Source organism: Vigna umbellata, chromosome 7, assembly GCF_029865625.1.
Source record: "Vigna umbellata cultivar VRB3 chromosome 7, Vumbellata_1.0, whole genome shotgun sequence".
Classification (NCBI taxonomy): domain Eukaryota; kingdom Viridiplantae; phylum Streptophyta; class Magnoliopsida; order Fabales; family Fabaceae; genus Vigna; species Vigna umbellata.
Window position 1 is genome coordinate 8579634 of NC_142171.1, and position 22100 is coordinate 8601733.

The 22100-nt window shown below is 38.1% G+C and overlaps 1 long non-coding RNA gene across 1 annotated transcript; it reads right to left on the minus strand.

Moving 5' to 3' along the window:
* Nucleotides 1–682: 682 nt before the first annotated feature.
* On the minus strand, nt 683–3408 carry LOC148195098 (uncharacterized). The gene is made up of 2 exons (XR_015781038.1): nt 3099–3408; nt 683–838 (listed from the first exon to the last, which is right to left on the minus strand). It is a non-coding gene; the product is annotated as an uncharacterized LOC148195098 (long non-coding RNA).
* Between the last annotated feature and the right edge of the window lie 18692 nt (nt 3409–22100).

The following is a 22100-nucleotide window of genomic DNA, read 5'->3' on the forward strand; positions in this document are numbered from 1 at the left end:
TCTGCACTGCATTACTTTGCTTGATTCATCACTTTTAGATGCAGTAAAAGCCATGGTCCATTTAAAGTATTAAGATAACAATTCAAAAGAGATATTACATATGTTAAAAGGCACTTAGGACCATTGCATCATCAGTGTTGAAAGTTTGAAGTGTATAGTATTGTTGCTGTTAAAATCTGGTGCAGAAATCTGGTGCAATTCATTCAGGCATTTCATCAAACAGTTTTATCAATTTTCAATGCATAGCCAATTCATGTGTGATTCTGATCTAAAGTCTTTTCTTGTGTTTTAAATCTGATCTAGAACCCTTCTTAGGATCTATTTGAGGTGCCACCGTGTTTGAAAACCCTGTCATTGCTTGATTTTCGATTTTTCTACATTCTGCACACCATCTGTTTGACAAAAGTCCTGGTGTTGCTGTCACCTGGATGTGATTTTGCTGGCAATTGTGGTGGTACTTTCTGTGATTAACTGGTTTGTTGGATAGGTGAACTATAACTCAAATGGCTCATTGCAAGTGGAAGCATTAAAGGAAGTTCAATTGGTGAGGAAAGTGTAACACCCCTTATCAGGATGCCACTAGAAAATAACGAAATCAAAACTTTTACGCCAAATTTTTTTTTTTTTTTTTTCAATTAACATCGCGGAAATAAACCATCAAAAGTTTAAGCGTCTTACAACATAAAGTTTAAGCGTTTTACAACATAAAGTTAAAACCTTACAAATATCAAATTCAATATTCAAAAACATAAAATTACTTAAAACATGATAAGTCCCCCATAGTCATTCCCATAACTCTCGTCATGCTACTTCATCTCTGCCTCATCTGTAACGCCATCTACTCCAGTACAAGTACGATCATCGTAGGTGGAAACCACAACCACAACATTTCAGGGTGAGTAACGAGGAACCTAACATAGCATATAATTTAAATATCAAAATATCATAACTTAGATTATCCTAGTTACAACCTTACAATACAACACAATATCCAACTCGTAACTCAGACCATCACCACTCAGACTATCAAGATCATAATATTACAATACATCACAATATTAAGTTCACAACTCAATCATTTACTCAAGCTTCTGTTGTTTCCTTGAATTTTGTCGTATCAAACCTGTTTCGCAAAACAGGGCGATTCGAGCCGTCCTCCATCGCAACTTCAGACCTATCTCCCCGACCTCTCAAGGAATTACGAGTAAAAACTTCGGTTAGGCGCACCCACCGAGCACTATACTCACACGAGCCGAAGTCATTGGGCGAGACATTCAACCCCCTCTAGTCCCCGCGCACGAGGAAAGGGTGACACTCGAATCTCAGTCTCCGCAGAGACTCAACACACTATCGTATCGCAATACGAACACCATCGATTCGACAAGAATTCTAAGGAAATGACAGAACGCTTGCTCTCACAGTTTCACCATCACACTCAAACATCAATCTCTTTCAGTCCTCTCATTCTCATAATTCGTTCTTTCCTCTTCCAACAATGGAAGAGAATTCTCAATACCCTCTTACCCACACTCTTGGCCAAAGAGTGTAGATAAGTATTCCCAACGATTAAAATTGAGTGATGTCTACACTGACCTTTTCTTGTTATTTTACTCATAATTCTCTGTACATAACTTCAAACGAGTTCATTTCTTTTTTATTGGAAACTAGACTCAAATATCTTTCTTTGGACATATAAATCTAAATTTTTTTGGACTACAGATCTAGCTGCAGTAAAATTATTAAAAAGCTGAAACTTTCACCACGCTCTGGTCTTCTCAGTTTTAACCTTTGCTGACTGTTTTACTCATAAATCTCTCTACCAAACTCCAATTAAGTTGATTCTTGCTTTGTTGGAAACTAGACTCAAATATCTTTCTTTGGACATATAAATCTAAATTTTTGGACTACAGGGCTAGCTGCAGTAAAATCATTAAAACTCGGAAACGTTAATCACGCTCAGGTATGTTCAGCTTGACCTTTGATGACTCTTTTGCTCATTACTCTCTCTACCAAACTCCAATTGAGTTGATTCTTGCTTTTATGGAAACTAGACTCAAATATCTTTCTTTGGACATATAAATCTAAATTTTTGGACTACAGATCTAGCTGCAGTAAAATTATTAAAAAGCTGAAACTTTCACCACGCTCTGGTCTTCTCAGTTTTAACCTTTGCTGACTGTTTTACTCATAAATCTCTCTACCAAACTCCAATTAAGTTGATTCTTGCTTTGTTGGAAACTAGACTCAAATATCTTTCTTTGGACATATAAATCTAAATTTTTGGACTACAGGGCTAGCTGCAGTAAAATCATTAACACTCGGAAACGTTAATCACGCTCAGGTATGTTCAGCTTGACCTTTGATGACTCTTTTGCTCATTACTCTCTCTACCGAACTCCAATTGAGTTGATTCTTGATTTTCTGGAAACTAGACTCAAATATCTTTCTTTGGACATATAAATCTAAATTTTTGGACTACAGGGCTAGCTGCAGTAAAATCATTAAAACTCGGAAACATTAATCATGCTCAGGTATTTTCAGCTTTGACCTTTGATGACTCTTTTGCTCATTACTCTCTCTACCGAACTCCAATTGAGTTGATTCTTGATTTTCTGGAAACTAGACTCAAATATCTTTCTTTGGACATATAAATCTAAATTTTTGGACTACAGGGCTAGCTGCAGTAAAATCATTAAAACTCGGAAACATTAATCATGCTCAGGTATTTTCAGCTTTGACCTTTGATGACTCTTTTACTCATTACTCTCTCTACCAAACTCCAATTGAGTGGATTCTTGCTTTTATGGAAACTAGACTCAATTATCGTTAATTTGACTACTCACAAGACTGATTTGGATATCGGGAAGGGTCTCAAATAAATCTGGGAACAATCGCAACAGTTCAGTTTTAGATTCTGCGTTTTATATCCAAAACTCATGTTATACTCAAACTCATAAAACTCACAACCAAGAAGAAAAACACATGCTTCAACATGTTAAATTTAATCTCAACACACAAGGAAGAAAGCATGAAACAATTTGTATGGTTACCTTCTACCCATCATACACTATGTTATATCCCAAGTTAAACCCCCTTACCTTTTTGCCTTGAACACTTTAACTTGATCTCTTCCACAACCTTGGTAGAACTCTAGTTTCTTGGAATCCCTCTCTTCTTTCACAGGCCAAGACAATCTCCACACTTAGCACACTTAGAAATTTCGAAATACTCTAACTAAGGGCCTTTCTCTGCTGTCCAAAACACTCATTCAGCTTTGGAATTAAAGGAAATGATTCCTAGACACACAAGGACCCATGGAATTGTTATTTAGCAAAGATAATTCAATAAAACAATGCCCCATACTCCTTTCCAGCCCCAAAACATGGAGGGAATGTCTGAAAGGGTCCCCAAAATATTCTCAAAAAAGGAACCGCAGCCAAGCCAGCTCACATTGCCTACAATCCAAAAAAATTTACTGCTCACGCAAATCCCCAGCAGCAAAATTTACCGCAACTTTGACAGTCCGGTTGACCCCCTTACCGAAGTCGAAAATACGCGTATGAGTACTCAAATCGAAGCTCTTTGAGTCTACTATCCAATAAAAGAAGAAACAGCTAAATTGATATTTTCTACAAAAAGTTATAATTAAAATAGTAAACCATGTCAAGTCTGACAGCACTTTATTTTTACATTATAACTTAAACTTTTTACAACTAGGTAAGTTCATGAGGTTCTAGGGTCTTACAGAAAGTGAATGAAGTTGAGCCTTGAAGAAGGAAAGGCCGTGACTTGCAGCAGAGTTCTATACTGCAGAAAAATTAATTCCTTTGTTTAAGCACTTTGCAGCTGAGAGAATTGTGTGGAATCCAGTAGATTCAAGTTCTTTGAGAGCAACCAAAGCTGCATACATTGTTTCCCTAGCCTATTCTAACTTTTCCTTTCCAAGTTACCCAATTTTCTTTGTAATTTCCAGTGTTTTTCTTTGGTTGTAAGTTCCAAATCCAAGCAAGTGAGGTGCTAGAGTTCACAAGTGCTCTTCCCTCATTTGTAACTAGACTCAAAAGAAGTCTCACAACCTAAAATTGAGTAGGCGGTGAGTGTGTCTTAGATCCAAAGTCTAAGCCTCACCTAGGAGACCTCACTTTAATGGTTTTTCCAATTTTCGACTAGATAACATATATCTTGTGCGAATAGGAAGCTCTCTTAGGGGTCCGAATTTAGAGTTAGGTTGTGTTCTTTCTTTACTTTGTGTTTTCTTTGTTGTCTTTGAGACTTAAGTGGATTTAAGAGTGATTTTGATCTAAGGACTCTAGTAAGTAACTAGAAGCATATTTGGCAAGGATAAGGCTTGGTACTTAAGCATTCCTAGTGAATCACCTCCCTTACCTGGAATATTGCTTTCAAGTGAAAAGCTCTAGTCTTTACTTCAAGAATAACATTTAAGTCCATCATAATGTCTAGAAGGCATTCTCCTAGGATTAGTGATAGTGAAAAAGAACATTTTTCTCTTCAAACTTTAGTTAATGAATTCAAGGAAATAAGAAGAGAAATGAATGAAGAGAAAGCCAATAGAGAGCTTCAAAATGCTGTTATTCAAGATGAGTTGAGATTGATAAGGAAAAGTAAGTCTAGGGGAAGTCAGAGTGAAAACTCTCAAGAGGGAGGGATGTCTATGAGTCTGGGTGATTATTACCCTCATCAGCCTTCTACTTCTAGAAGGCATAGGAGAAATTCTCATGCACCCCCACCCCCTAAAGAAGTCAATGTGGTGTTGCCTCACTTCCATGGGAAGGACAATGTAGAGGCTTATCTTGATTGGGAGATGAAGGTAGAACAATTGTTTGAATGCCATCAAGTGAGTGAAGATAGGAAGGTCTCTCTAGCTACCCTAAGCTTTCAAGGGTATGCAATGTATTGGTGGACTGCCTTGGTCCAAGAGAGGCTTAGACATCAAGCCCCTCCCATCCACTATTGGAATGATCTCAAGTCTGCCCTTAGGAGGAGACACATTCCCTCCTACTACAATAGAGAACTCATGGATAAACTCCAAAGGTTACAACAAAGGTCTATGACAGTTGAGGAATATAGACAAAAGATGGAGTTGTATATGATGAGGGCAGGCATAGTAGAAGGTCCAGAAACTACTTTAGCTAGATTTTTAAGTGGGCTCAATTTTGACATAAGAGATAGGGTTGAACTTCTACCTTATAGAGATTTGAATGATCTTGTTCAAATGTGTATAAAGGTAGAACAACAAAACTTGAGAAAATCTTCTTCTAAAAGAATTCAAGTTCAACCTACTTTTGAAAAGAAAATTTTTAAAGAAAAAGAGCCATTTAAACCTCTAGCCAAAATAGAAGAGAGACCCAAGAAAGAAACACCCTCACACACCAGAACCAGTGAAATCAAATGCTTCAAATGTCTAGGAAGGGGTCATGTAGCTACTCAATGTCCTACAAAAAGAAACATTATTTTGAAAGGCAAGGACATTTATAGTAGTGAAAGTGACACCCCAACTAGTACAAGTGAGAGTGAGGAAGAAGAGAGGGAAGAGGAAATATATGCTGATGATGGGCAACTTCTCATGGTGAGAAGGATACTTAGCAACCAACCAAGTCTTGAACACCTATCACAAAGAGAGAACATCTTTCACACAAGATGTAAAATTCAAGAAAATCATTGTTCTCTCATTGTTGATAGTGGATCTTGTTGCAATTGTTGTAGCACAAGGTTGGTTGAGAAGTTGAAGCTTGATATTATACCCCATCCAAAACCTTATAAACTTCATTGGCTAAATGAAGATGGGGATATAATAGTCAAGAATCAAGTGAAGTTGGCATTTTCCATTGGGAACTTCAAAGATGAAGTTTTATGTGATATAGTTCCCATGGAAGCATGTCATGTGTTATTGGGGAGACCATGGCAATTTGATCATCAAACTATCCATCATGGTCTAACCAATACCATCACTATCCACCAAAAGGAAAAGAAGTTTGTGCTTCATCCTTTGACTCCTACCCAAGTGGCTAAGGATCAAGCACAAATGAAGTCTTTAAGAAAGCAAGAACATGATCAAAAGAAAAAATCAAAAAGAAAGGAGGGTATAGAAACAAGTGTGCCACCTAAGGTCACTCAACATGAAGTCCTTTTAAACAAAAAGACTTTAATCAATACACTTCAAGTTGAGCAACCTTCATATCTTCTTCTTTGTCAAGGGACACTTACATGCACATCTAGTGATTCAAAGACTTCAACTCCTTCTCCATCCATTCAAAAACTTTTGAAAGAATTTGATGATCTATTCCCACAAGAAATTCCAAAAGGGCTTCCACCCATAAGAGGAATTGAACATCAAATTGATTTCATTCCAGGGGCAATTCTTCCTAATAGGCCAGCCTATAGGACAAACCCCCAAGAAACTAAGGAGATTGAGACACAAGTCCAAGAGTTGCTAGATAAAGGCTTAGTTCAAAAGAGTCTAAGTCCATGTGCTGTACCAGTGTTGCTTGTACCAAAAAAATGGGAAATGGCGCATGTGGTGTGATTGTAGAGCTATCAACAACATCACAATCAAATATAGACATCCCATTCCTAGGCTTGATGATATGTTGGATGAATTGCATGGAGCACAAATATTTTCAAAGGTAGATTTAAAAAGTGGCTATCACCAAATAAGAATTAAAGAAGGTGATGAATGGAAAACTGCCTTTAAGACCAAGTTTGGATTATATGAATGGCTAGTTATGCCTTTTGGTCTTACAAATGCTCCAAGCACATTCATGAGACTTATGAATCATGTCCTTAGGGATTGCATTGGGAAGTTTGTAGTTGTCTACTTTGATGACATCTTGGTATATAGTCAAAATTTGCAAACTCATGAAAATCATTTGAGAGTTGTTTTAACAATTCTTAGAAAACACAAATTGTTTGCAAACTTTGACAAGTGTACCTTTTGTGTTGATAGTGTCATATTTCTTGGATTTGTGGTTACCAAAAATGGGGTTCATGTGGACCCAGAAAAAATAAAGGCCATCCAAGATTGGCCTCCTCCAAAGAATGTAGGAGAAGTAAGGAGCTTCCATGGGTTGGCAAGCTTTTACAGAAGATTTGTTCCTAACTTCTCTAGTCTTGCTTCACCCCTCAATGAGTTGGTGAAAAAAGATGTTACATTCCATTGGGGGATAAACAACAAAAAGCTTTTGAGCTACTTAAAGAGAAGCTCACACAAGCACCCATTCTAGCTTTGCCAAATTTTGCCAAAACTTTTGAGCTAGAATGTGATGCTTCAGGATTTGGCATAGGTGCAGTATTATTACAAGAAGGACACCCAATTGCATACTTTAGTGAAAAACTTCATGGTGTCTCTTGTAATTACCCCACCTATGACAAAGAACTCTATGCACTTGTGAGGGCTCTTCAAACTTGGGAACATTATCTTGTTGCCAAGGAGTTTATCATTCATAGTGATCATGAATCACTTAAGTATTTGAAGAGTCAACACAAGTTACAAAAGAGGCATGCTAAGTGGTTGGAATTCATTGAACAATTCACTTATGTTATTAAATACAAGAAAGGAAAATCCAATGTGGTGGCTGATGCTTTGTCAAGAAAAATTAATCTATTAGCCACATTGGGAGCTCAAATTCTTGGATTTAATAACATTCTTGAATTATATTCACAAGATCTTGATTTTGCTCATATCTATGAGGAATGTCTCAATAAACCTCAAGGAGGATTCTATGTGAAAGAGGGATATCTTTTTAAAGAAGGAAAAATTTGCATTCCTCAAGGTTCACATAGAAAACTCCTTGTTAAAGAGACACATGAGGAAGGATTAATGGGACATTTTGGGGTAGAAAAGACCCTTGGCATGTTGAAAGAAAAATTCTTTTGGCCTCACATGAGAAGGGATGTTCAAAGGCATTGCTTTAAGTGTATAACTTGTTTAGAAGCTAAATCTAAATCAATGCCTCATGGACTGTATACTCCTTTGAATGTTGCTTCCACCCCTTGGGAAGAGATAAGTATGGATTTTGTGTTAGGTCTTCCCAAAACTTCTAGGGGTTTTGATTCTATCTTTGTGGTGGTAGATAGATTTAGCAAAATGGCTCATTTTATACCTTGCCACAAAGTAGATGATGCAAGCAACATTGAAAAGTTATTCTTTAGAGATGTGGTTAAACTTCATGGGTTACCTAAGGTAATAGTTTCGGATAGAGATACAAAATTTCTTAGTCACTTTTGGCGGACCTTATGGTCTAGATTAGGGACTAAGTTATCTTTTTCTACTACTTGCCATCCTCAAACAGATGGTCAAACTGAAGTAGTCAATAGATCTCTTTCCACTTTACTAAGGGTAGTTCTTAAAGGAAATCACAAATCTTGGGATGAGTACCTACCTCATGTTGAGTTTGCCTACAATAGAGTAGTTCATGGAACTACTAAATTGTCTCCTTTTGAAGTTGTTTATGGTTTTAATCCTTTGACACCCATGGATTTAATACCCCTTCCAAATTCTATTGATTTTGTTCATCAAGATGGGGTATCTAAATCTAAATTTATCAAAGATTTACATCGAAGGGTTAAAATTCAAATTCAACAACAAAATGAGAAATATGCCAAGAAACATAATAAGGGCAAGAAAGAGTTAATCTTTAATGAAGGAGATTTAGTTTGGATTCATCTTAGAAAGGAAAGATTTCCTCAACTAAGAAAATCTAAACTCAATCCTAGAGGAGATGGACCCTTTAGAGTGATCAGGAGGATTAATAACAATGCATATCAACTTGATCTTCCTCCTGAATATGGTGTTCATGCTACCTTCAATATATCTGATCTTAAACCTTTTGCAGGATTTGATAGTGAAGATGAAGATCTTTTGGATTTGAGGGCAAATCCTTCTCAAGAGGGAGGGGATGATACAAGAAGGTCTAACACCATAGAACCCATCACAAGAGGAATGGCCAAAAAGCTCCAAGATGAATATTCTCCTCAAGGTCAAGTACTATTTGCTATCTTTGGATGGAAAATTGGAGAACAAGAAGATATGCCAAATCTGCCAAAACATGGAGAAGGGTAAAAAGGACATTTCTATACAAAAAGGGGTGTACTTATCCTTCTATGGGGCTGCATTAGTAAATGTTTTTTTTTCACATAAAACTCAATTTTCACGTGTTTTAGAAGCCATACATGTAGCACATGGGTTCAGATCTGCAACATGAAAATTGCTTGCTTAAAGCCTTGAGATTAATCTATAAAATCTCATAGGCAAAGCTTGTAAATCACTTTTGGATTGTAGTAAAGAATTTCTGCTGAAATGCATAGTAAATTCCTTCTCCAAGAGTCACTTTTTAGCTTGATTTCCATTGCAACTTCCATCCACTCTAGGAAGCCTTCTGAGTTGTGAATCACCTCTCCAAGCTAGCCTCCATATCCATTCACCATAATCACCAATCATCCGCTGCTTCACATCCAAAACTCCTAACCAATCTGCTCATGAAATTCCAAGTCTGCAGCTGCTAATGCTACTGTTCCATTGGTTTCAACAAGCTGTCCAGGTCTCTTTGCACCTCCAATCTCACGGATCATCTTCTCTACATCTCCTAGGATGTATCAATATGGCTACACTATTTGGTAAGCTTAGGGAGCATGAGTTGGAGCTTGGTAGATTGAGAGAAGAAGAGGAATTTGAACATAAACATTCTATAGCTCTCAAAGTGTCAAGGAAGAAAGTCTTAAGGAGCAATGAGTTTGATGCTATTTTGATACAGATGTGCCAGAAAAGGAAGTGTTAAACATGATTGTAAAGAAGTTTACTAAATTCATGATTTCTAGAAATGCAGGATCTGATTTTGCAAGTAACTCAAGAGGAGGAAAAAGGAAAGGAAAGGCTACAACTCTCACCTGTTATGAATATGGAAAGGAGGGCCACATCAAACCAGACTGTCCAACCTTGAAGCTAAAACAGAAATCTGAAGAGAAGGTGAATGAGGACAACAGAAGGAATAAGCAAAGGAAGGCATACATAGCATGAGAGGACTGTGATTCAGGAGGATCTTCAAGTGATGAAGATAGCCAAAGCTTTGAAGAAGAGACCAACTTGTTTCTTATGGCTAGATCCATCAATTCAGAAAGTACTAGTAGTAGTTTTGGAGATGAGCCTATAGAGGTAAAATATTATCAACTGTTAGACGCCTTTCAGAAGCTCCATGTAGAAGCAATGAAACTTCAATATAAGGTTAATCGATTAAACTCTAAACGAAAAGATTTTGAATACAGAACCAATAACCTTGTTGAAGAAAATGATAAACTGAAAATTGAACTTGATGAAGCTTTACAATCTTCTTTGAATGATAAATTTGAAATTAAGATCGTTGAAAAAGACTGCATAGATTGCCATGCTTATCTGGAAAAAATCAAGTATCTAACGAATACATTGGCAAAATTTACTCTTGGAAAATCAAATCTAGAAGTTGTTCTAGGTTCACAAAGAAGAGTAATAAATAAGCAAGGAATAGGATATAAGGCTAAAAGTGAAAAAGTTAACTCAAAGAAATTTACTTATTTGAGTAAACCTTCAAACATTACCTGTTTCTATTGCAATTCAATTGGTCACACTATTAAATCTTGCTATTATAAGAAAGTTGGTGTTCCAAAAGGAAAGTATAAATGGATTCCTAAAGAACTAACTAATATGACTAACATTAAAGGCCCCAAGTTTATTTGGGTACCTGCTTCGAAACCGTTTGATGACTTTATAGGCAAATAAACTGAGTTGTTCACAAACAAGGACTCAAGGAAGGATTACAAAGGACTTATTACAAATCTCTTGAATATCAAAAGCGGTAATAGTTGTTAAATTTGAAATTCATGCATCATTTTTTTTACATATGTGAATGTGTTCTGATGTGCGTGTATGATCCTTGCTTGTCTGCATTGAAAACTTGGTTGAAAAAATGACTTTACGATTTTAAACCGATTGCATTAGTAATAAAATCGATTAAGCAACTCTCAGTATTTCTGTGTTTTTCAAAAACCTGAGACTGACCTCACCCAAATTGATTAAATAACTAATGGAATCGATTAAAATTCATTTCTGACTACTGCCTCTATCTCACATAGAAATTAATTGAATAAGATATTAGTGAAATCGATTGAAATGGTATTGTTTAAAAAATTTGAACTCTGGGTTTCCCTTTAAACACAATTTCTAAATAAATAACACTAATCTAAGCAAAGGTTCCTCACACTTTCTCGACAACATTGTCAATCTTACCCTCTAAGTCACTCTGAAAGGCATCTCTCTGTATACATTGCACCATGCCATAATCTTCTTCACAAAGAAAAAGAGTCAAGACTGTTGGTAGGAAGAATATGTATCTGTCCAAATCTTGAGGGTTGGATCAACGATGACAACGCTCAAACCAATTTCATTGACAACTCGAAAATGAGGAAAATCATTCCTCATAAGTATGTGAAACTCAATTTCTTCAGGAGAGAAGGGTTCGAATTTTAGAATTTGCTCAACAGACAAGGATTCAAGAAGTTTGTTGAGAAGGATTCCATAAATTTACACTAGTGCACAAAAGGCTTTAAACATCTGTTGTTGTGGGCTTTTTACCTTTGATCCCGACCCGACGTCTATACGGGTGACGTTAATGGGAAGTCAGATGTCTTACTTTGCACTAACAGAAGTCTATAATACCCTGGAACATGCTCAGCCTCTATAATCCATTGGACGTTTGGGTGTTGATGACAAATTTATGAACACCGAAAAACGGCGCCAAAAACTTGTTTAACCCTCGGCAAGTGTGACCGAATCGTATCAAGTAATAAAACTCGGTAAGACCAAGTATCGTTCTCCCAAAGGACTCACGACCTAGTTAGTTATATGATTTGTTAATTATTTAAGACTTGTGAACAATTGATTATAGGTTTTAAATGCAAAAGACAATAATTAAACATGTATGCATGAATTTGATCAATGGAAAAGAGGAATACAAACACTTTAATCAATTAGATGGATGAGTATGTTGTTGGGGTTATCAATTTCATCTTATCCACTCTCATATACTTTTGATAATTCATCATTCTTTTCATCAATGTTAATGTCACTCTCTAAATCACCTTGCAAGAAGGCATATCCTTAATTACGAGTTCATACAATTTCTAGCATTCCTAATAATTAATTCTGAAGCGCGGAAGCTTCACGGCAACCAACCCTCATATTCCTATGTCTAGGCAATATGCTATTGGGAGATTTTCCCCGGATCTAGATTTCCCCGTACGTTCCGATATCGACAAAATCAATAATCATGCCATTGAATGAGTTAAACAATGCATGCTTTAAAGCAAAGAGGAAAAACCCTAACTAATGATGAAAGAAAGCATGTATCTTAAAATAAGATGTTTAAACACAAATTCCATATATGAGAGTGTCGCAACCGGAATCGCGACGGGACGACCATCCAAATAAGAAACGGGTTTAAAAAAGAGATTTGGAGTCGCCACCATAGTTTATTATGGAAAACTATGGAAAAAACTCAAAATGATAAAGCACGGTCCACGAAAACCATATTCTGGGTTCGGGAGTCGGTTACGTGTAGGGAAGGTGTTAGCACCCTACAACGCCTGCCCTAAGGCAGTACCTTTAACTAAATGCGCGAATATGATGTGGTTTTCAAAATGTTTAACTATCCCCTAAAATAAAATTATAAATAAACAAAATATATTTTTTAGTTTTTTGGGCCCGACAAGGATTGACCTTGCTCCTACGTATTCTCATTCAAAATGAGAAATCAGGGTTACGTAGTTCTAGCGGAAAGATTGTTTGTTTGTTTGAAAGTGTTGATGTTTTTAGCTTTTGAAGATTTTATATATTTGTTTTTGACATTTTCGAGAAAAAGAAGGTAATGAGTACTAGGCCGACGCGAACGGTCACACGAGTACTCATACCTTTAGAATGATATTTAAATATTTTTAATTATTTTTTAAAAGAGAAATAACGATATTAAGCACTAGGACGATGCGAACGATCACACGAGCACTCATACCGTTATCTACTTATTTAGGAAGACTTGAGAGTATTGAGTGCTAGGCTGATGCGGACGATCGCACGAGCACTCGTACCCTCGTTTAATATTACGTAAATAAGAGAGAAAAGTATTGAACACTAGGACGATGCGAACGATCACACGAGTGTTCAACCTTTAAACATATTTTTTGAAATTTTATTTAAGAAAAGAAAAGGTTTTTAGCACAAGGACGACGCGAGCGGTCACACGTGTGCTTAACCTTCAAAACGTATTTCTTTTGTAAATTTATTTAAGGAAGAAGAAAAGGTTTTTAGCACAAGGACGACGCGAGCGGTCACACGTGTGCTTAACCTTCAAAACGTATTTCTTTTGTAAATTTATTTAAGGAAGAAGAAAAGGTTTTTAGCACAAGGACGACGCGAGCGGTCACACGTGTGCTTAAACCTTTAAATATTTTTGTAATAATTTTTATAAGAAAGAAACAGAGATTTTTAGCACAAGGACGACGCGAGCGGTCACACGTGCGCTTAAACCTTTAAATATTTTTGTAATAATTTTTATAAGAAAGAAACAGGGGTCTTTAGCACAAGGACGACGCGAGCGGTCACACGTGCGCTTAAACCTTTAAATATTTTTATAATAATTTTTATAAGAAAGAAACAGGGGTCTTTAGCACAAGGACGACGCGAGCGGTCACACGTGCGCTTAAACCTTTAAAAATATTTTTGTTATAATTTTTATAAGAAAGAAACAGAGGTCTTTAGCACAAGGACGACGCGAGCGGTCACACGTGCGCTTAAACCTTTAAAAAATATTTTTGTTATTATTATTATTTATTATTGTCTTTTTCGTGTTTAAAGTGCAGCAAATAAACTAAAATAAAAAATAAAAGACAAGATCTAGGAGTGGGGTTATCATACAAGGGGTTACATACGGTAAAAACTAATAACCAAACAAATAATAATAAAAATAAAAGAATAAAAGCATAAAAATAAAGCAAGAGAACAACCCAATAAGAATAGGGGTGCAGAGATAAAAAACCAGGAGTGCAACTCAAAATTTCCTATCCAGGCCCCAAGACAAGGGTGCAGCAGTAAAGTTGGAGGTGCATCCCAAAATAATGTGCTCAGGCCCAATTCTTGTTTTTTATTTGCAGAAACAAAATGGGTTTCAGCCCATATGACCGGGGGTGCGAATGAAGTTGCGCGTGTGGCAGGAAGAGAAGGGAAGCAAACCGCACCAGGCCCAAGGCCTCTTAACCCTAACCAGAAACCCATTAGGGGTTCCCCCAACTTCATCTCATTTCCCATTCAGAGACGTTGCATGCTTAGGGTTTTCCTCTTCCGCCTAGGACCAAAGGAGGCTTAGGGGCGTCACCTCCGCACGCACATTGCCGCTTCCGCCAGAGGAATTACCAGCCATGGCACCAGATCCCCTCTCTTGCTTCTTCGTCCAAACTCGTCGGAGCAGCTCCGCCCCCCGTCTTCCTTCCCGCGCAATGGAAAAAAACCTCGTGCTCCCTGACGTGTCTTCACCATCATGAACGACGTCGTCCGCCGCTTACCAAAACCACCATAAACATGCTTTCTTCCCCATCGAATCACTGCATCGTTTTCTCCGAAAATAACCTCAGGCGAAAATAACCTCAGGGTGAAAGATCTCCCTCGTCAACTTCCGATTTGGCGCGGCTCGAAGACAGGGGTTTCCGCTTCCTCTCCTTCTTTTCTTCACGCACGGCCCAGACTCAACGCCGGTACACGCGGCTGATGCCGGCAACCGCCCTGACTCCGCCACCAACGGGCTGGGATGCAAACTTCAACTTTTCTCTCTCGAATTGGGCTTACCTCCTTACAGATCCACCACCGCGAGATGCGGTTCCTTACCGGTACCGTTGATCACCATCACTAGACCTCGACATCGTGGCTGGAAATATAGTGTTTCTTGCTTGAGGATTCCATTTTGTTGATGATTGGAGATGGCTTCATTATAGAAAGAATGAGGTTTGGGAAATGATTTTTTTGTTGAAGAAGATGGTAGGGGAAATGGAGGAGGTGAAGTGTGAGGAGAAAATAATGAGTATTGTGTTGTCCTGTTAGAATTGCAGGTGATGAAAAATGGAAGAAGAAGGTGAAGCTTGATTGAGTTTCTCTGTTTTGTGCCTTATTCTTCAAATCATGCGTGTGTGAACGTGGAATAATGGAGGACGAATGGTCAGGTGAATCATCGATGTCTTGGAGGTAATGGAGTTGGGAGTAAAAAGGAAAAAAAATTGTTGGGATGGTTACAGGTCCGAGGAGCAGAGTAGTGGTTACGGGTGTGTGAATGATGGTGAATGGGAGTTGTAGCAGGGGGATGGAGATGATGGCAGGTATTGGAGATGATCCCGGGTATTAAGTGTTGGAGATGAAAAATGAAAGATGAAGGGGATGAAGATGGTGATGTTGGCTGTGAGGGAATATGGATGAATAATGGATCCTCTAGATCGTATCTGGATTTTTCCCTGAAAAAGGAAAAATCGTTGGGGTGGTTACGGATGTGTGTGGAGCAGAGGGGTGGTGGAGAGCCGCAGTGCATGTGTCCGTGTGCGTGAGGGAGGAACCGTTTTTTCCTTTTCTTTTTATTTTCTTTCTTTCTTTTTTTTTTTGCTTTCTTTTTTTTTTAAAATATTTATATGGAAAATCAAATGAAATAAAAAAACAAAATAAAATAATAATAAAATAAAATAAGATGCAATAAAAAAGAAAGACCTATATTATTTATTCATCCGGACGAAATTGGGTGTTGACAGCTGCCCCTCTTTACTTAGATTTTACTAGATAATATGAAAATTTGATATTTTCGTATTATCTGAGTAAAGGCTAAGTAAAGAAAGAAACACTAATTTCATCTGGATTTCAAAAGAGAAAGAGGAAAAATAAAAACTAATTTAAATATATATGATAACCAAGTTCATGAAAAAAGGTGAGATTGCAACAAAAGAAATCGACCATTGCTTAGCAGAGGGCCAACAACACGAAACGAAAATCTGGATTCGACCATTGTCTGGCAAATAAACTGGATTTGACCATTGCCTCGCAGAGGGCCAAACTCACAGAATAGAAATTTAAATCCGACCATTGCCATGCAGAGGGCCGATAATAGAAAACTAAAACCTGGATTTGACCATTGCCTCGCAGAGGGCCAAACTCACAGAACAGAAATTTAAATCCGACCATTGCCATGCAGAGGGCCGATAACAGAAAATTAAAACCTGGATTTGACCATTGCCTCGCAGAGGGCCAAACTCACAGAACGGAAATTTAAATCCGACCATTGCCATGCAGAGGGTCGATAACAGAAAACTAAAACCTGGATTTGACCATTGCCTCGCAGAGGGCCAAACTCACAGAACGGAAATTTAAATCCGACCATTGCCATGCAGAGGGTCGATAACAGAAAACTAAAACCTGGATTTGACCATTGCCTCGCAGAGGGCCAAACTCACAGAACGGAAATTTAAATCCGACCATTGCCATGCAGAGGGCCGATAACAGAAAACTAAAACCTGGATTTGACCATTGCCTCGCAGAGGGCCAAACTCACAGAACGGAAATTTAAATCCGACCATTGCCATGCAGAGGGCCGATAACAGAAAACTAAAACCTGGATTTGACCATTGCCTCGCAGAGGGCCAAACTCACAGAACAGAAATTTAAATTCGACCATTGCCATGCAGAGGGCCGATAACGGAAAACTAAAACCTGGATTTGACCATTGCCTCGCAGAGGGCCAAACTCACAAAACAGAAATTTAAATTCGACCATTGCCATGCAGAGGGCCGATAACGAAGGAGAAAACTAAAGGTGCTAGATAAAACTGGGCTTGAAACGCTGAACCAAAACCGTGCTTGAGGGGAACGAGGTGTATAAACCTCGTGGAGGGTGTACAAACCCTGAACAAATGATGTGAGGTGTGCTAACCTCGTGGATGAATGCTATGAGGTGTACTAACCTCGTGGAGGGTGTACAAACCCTGTGGATGAATGAAATGAGGTGTACTAACCTCGTGGAGGGTGTACAAACCCTGTGGATGAATGAAATGAGGTGTACTAACCTCGTGGAGAATGTACAAACCCTATGGATGAATGGTGTGAGGTGTACTAACCTCGTGGAGGGTGTACAAACCCTGTGGATGAATGATGTGAGGTGTAAAGACCATGGTAAAATGCTGAAACCCTAACTTACAAGTGGTGAACAGGGCCTTGTGGATGTGGGTGTCAAAACCCCAAATGAGAGAAAAAAACATAATCAACAAGAAACAACATGACTTGAAGAGAAGACCATAATGTTATTCTTTTGTACTTTTGAAGAAGGATTCGACAACCATTCATATGAATGAAGAGGGTTTCGATCAGAAAAACTTTCCTTTTGATGGATTGATGGCAATTTATGAAAAACATTTGCTTTGTTTTGTGTTTTTTTTTTTACTTGAGTCATTCATCTTACTTGCAAACATCATCAAACAAATTTTTATTTTCAATGTCTTGTGAAAGTGAGGAATGTCATACATTCAAGGTCTAATGTTTGATATGATTACATTTTGACTTTTTCTTTCGTGACATCAGTGCATGCATGCTTGAATTTACTGGCAAGTGAAGAATAATGACAGATGTTTAGGATGGTTTGGAGAAGACTAGGACAACCACGTGGGCACATTATTCCCCATATACTCCTCGCCGGAGATGTGATATGTGAATGTTAAAGTGAAACGGGATATCCCGAAAGTTGCCCCAGTTTGGTGCTTGGGAAAATGAGCATGGGGTATGGATCTTTGAAAATTCGGGTGAAAAATTCAAGTGAGATTCACAAAGCTGCCCCAGTCTTGAAATTATGGGTTGATAAAAAACTCTTGGGAGACTCACAAAGCTGCCCCAGTTTTTGGCACGGGATTATGTTTGGAAGAGGTAGTGGGCATGAAAAGGATCGGTTAAAAGGATGACCCCAATTGGTTTGATTTTCTTTTGCATGTTGCTGGCTGGTTGGCAAAGAGATCCCTTCTTCATGAGACATTACTTTTTCTTTTTTTTTTTTCTTTTTCAATAAGTTTCAAATTTTTTGTTTTTGTTTTTGTTTTTTTTTTTTTTTTTTTTTTTTTTTGGACACATTGCAAGTCATTTAGTCTTATCGCAAAATTAAGCTTTATGAAAATTTGAGCAAATATCATTCAATCTGTGTGGACTTTATTAGGTTTGTAATGTGGCTAGGGCTAGAAGGTATTGAAAGAAAGGGTTAAAGGCCCAAATGAATGTTTGTTGGTTATTATTTTTTGAAACGAGGGTTATCATCCGGCATAGTGTCAACTATTTGATCTTTTAAGCACTCTTCTTTTTTCTTGAACTTCGTTTTTTCATTCTTTTCATCATCACTTTGTGATTTTTTTTTTTTTTTTGTTCTTTTTGTTTTTTCTTTGTTCACTCCTCCTGATGAAATTTCTTCGTTTGATCATTGAGTGCTCTTCATTTACATCATGAGTTGACTTCTACCTGGTGACAACCCTTGCTTGGGGATAATTTGAAAAGGAATTTGTTTTTTGCTCAAACGGGGTAACAATGGTTATATTTTGTTTTTTGGATAAAGAAAGAAGGCCACACATCATTTTGAACTTTGATTGCTTTATTTTTCAAAAAGATTAATTCTACGATTAGATGACCTCAACATGAGTCATTTTTCTTTTTCCTTCTTTCTAGACCGCCCTTTCGGGTTTTCAATCTAGTGGACTTATTCTCCTTTTGAAAGTTCTTTTGTTTGTCTCAATGGATTCAGGGATCACCCAACTAGCACAAGCGAGAGTAATTTTGGTCAGGCCAATCTGCCCCAGTGTAAAAGTTTACTTCATTACTGAAGGCAGTGACAGTGTTTGTTGGGGAATATCCTTTATTTTGGAAAAGTGAAGGGTGAAGGTTTTCAAGCAAAATGCGTACAAACGTCTCGGGAGAAAACGTCAAATTGTTATTTTTTGATTAAACACTTGACCTTAGAAAAACTTGACATCCCAATTTTCCTTTTGATTATTCATCATTTTTTCTTTTGCTCTTTTCTATTTTCGAAAAACAAAAGTTTGACGATTTGCAAGAAAGATAAGTGACTAGAGATTGACTTCATTTCATTTTTTTTTTAATTTTGTTTTCCTTTTTTCCACGATACCCTTTCAGGACTCGATTTCCAACACTACTTGGAGAAACCCGGTAGTGAATGTTCGCATTGCAAGTCATGGATGAAGATGTGATACCAATGAGCATACTTCTCCATAGCAAGACTCTTCACAACATTGAATTCACTTGTACAATGACTTATGCTTTCTTATGTGATCTTAAAGCCCACTTCATTTCTTCATGGTATTTGTAGTGGCATTCACAAGCCTTGCCTCAGTGTTGGGTTGACTTTCTTCACACTTTAAACATCTTGAATGAATCAAAGTTTGCCTTTGCGCTTGAACCACCAGCACTTTTGGTGGAATGACCGATAGCCACTCCATGGTAATCACCTTTTGTGTATGATGTATCACGAGTCTTGAGGTATAGAGGCTTTAAAGGCTTCGTGTAACAAGTAGAGACCAAGCTTTTTTATGCAGAAGACTTGGAAGAAATGTTGCATAAGTCATATGGATATGAGTGAAACTCGTAGGCCTTTTCTCTTGATCAAACATTTTTCTACCTGACAGCTTAGTGGGAAGTTGAGTTTGGGTCGAGTCCAATTTTGTCTCAGAGCGGTTTCAAAGGGTAGGCCAACGGTATTTGAGTAGTGGGATGTGATTGAGCTCTTTCTTCTCTCTTTATCCCAGGCTTAGACCATACTTGTTCACATTTGTTGTCATGGTAGGACCTTCTGCGATCTTTTCAGTCTTCACACCAATTTCAATTCTTTCTTGGATTATCACCAATTTTGCAAAGTTTTAGGGAAACACTGCTCACCATGGCCTCACCGAAGGGTGATTGCAGAATAGTTAGGCATGTGTCAACCATCTCGTTATCACTCATAAGAGACTTTCCTTGAGCAACAATCTCTTTCCACCTTTGGGCGTATCCTTTGTATAATTCATACTCCTTCTTCACCATGCTTCGTAGTTGTAATCAATGAGATGCCACGTCCATGTGGTATTTGTACTACCTCAAGAGAGCATCCACCAAATCTCCCTAAGACCGGATGCACGAAGATTCAAGATGAATGCCCCAGTTTGGTGTCATGCCAATTAATCTACCTTATAAGAAACGAATTGACCACTTTTCATCATAGGAACACACAACCATTTTCTTTCTGTATATCATGAGATGGCTCTTGGACAAGTGGTGCCTCCGGGTAATTTAAAATTTGAGAGGTATCACCGCCTCTGAGACTAAGCATAGCCCTGCAACATTTCCAGACTTAGAGCTTCCTCCCCCTTTCATGACTCTTATCCTTTTTCCAGTATTTCAAATTTAAGCTTGTCAGCATCAACATCCATTGGCGTAACAGCATGAGGAGAAGATTTCAACGCGGGTTGCTTTGTCATTGTCTTACTCACAAGGCGTGGTTGAATCATTTCCTAGGGGACCATGAAAGTGGTTGCCCTAAGCTTGTTGCCTCCTTCACTGTATTATTTTGGCCTTTTGAACGCAAAGGTGTCCCGAGTCCACTCCCAAGGGTGTAGTGTAATTTTAGGGGAGATCATAAGGAGGGAAAGTTTATGCTCCTAGAACTCTTTGTTGCACTCGTGATGTGTGTGAATCTACAAGGCTTTTTGTAAGGCATTCAGAAGCTCTAGGCTTCAGCTCATCTGCTCATTCAATTGTTGGATATTAACTTTCATTCCTTCTTGAACTTCCCTTTGGTTCTCCAAGATTTGTTAACTGGTTCGAGTCCTTTAGGGTATCTTGGATGTTTAAATGTATTTTTTTTAGTTTTTTTTTTTTTTTTTAGATTAAACAAATTAAGAAAAAGAAAATAAAAATGAAAAGAAAAAGAAGAGACAATGTAGTTCAAATACTCTAGTCGGAAATTATAAAGTTGCGAAAATATTGCCCCGGTGTAATTTGGAAATTAACATGAAACAAAGTCAATAAGGTGGTTCATCATTCAGAAGTTCCCAAGACGTGAGACATAGGACGTATTGGTCAACCATCTCGGGCTTTAGCCATAACATTCTTCATTTCTCTGATAAGTTCCCTGCAGCAATTGAGGAATGTTTCAATCCCCTTAAGCGGGTTGATGATTGACATTACAGACTCAGCATCAGCTAAGAACTTAGGGACGTTTTCAATGGCTTCATCGGCAAGGGAAGCTAGCTGTGAGAGACGTCACTTCCAATTCTTTGTAACTTGTCCTTGTTCAATGACATACTCTTTCATCTGAATCATTATTTATGGATGTCTCCTTTTTAGCTTGATGCTAACATTCTTTTTCCAGTTTCTCAACTGCTGCTTTCATCCGCTGCTCAGCATTATGAAGTTGTTTTTCATAGCTTGGATAAGGAGAAATTAACTTGAATGACAACTTGATTGTCTTAACCATCTCTGCGATTCATTGGCTATTTATTAAAAGTCCGTGATCTTGGGTCTCTCTTGAAGCGAACAACATTGCCCCAAGCGTTCTTAACTTGATGAAGCATTTTAGCAAAAGTTCATTCCTCACAACATAAAATGGCCATGAAAGAAGATGAAGAAACCAAGAGGGAAAAGGGAGTGTTCCCACGAGTCCTAGCAGCCTTCCAAGCTCTCCTCTAAGTGAGATGCATCTCCAAAGAACCAAAGACCGTAAGCCCTTCGTATTTCTGGATTAAATAGACACATCAGCAAAAGTTGCGCCCGTGGAAAAATCGAAAGCAGATGAGCGTTCACTGAAATTTGGACGAGCGTCCTATTCTCTGGCTTGGACGAACGTCCTAAATCTTGGACGAGCGCCCTCTTATCCCACTGGACGAGCGTCCTCTTCTACTGGTCGATCGTCCATTCAAAGAGTCCTGGACGAACGTCCTCTTCTCACGTCATCTGGACGAGCGTCTTCAAAACGAGCGTCCTCTTCTGCTTCACGACGAGCGTCCTCATCTGCTCAA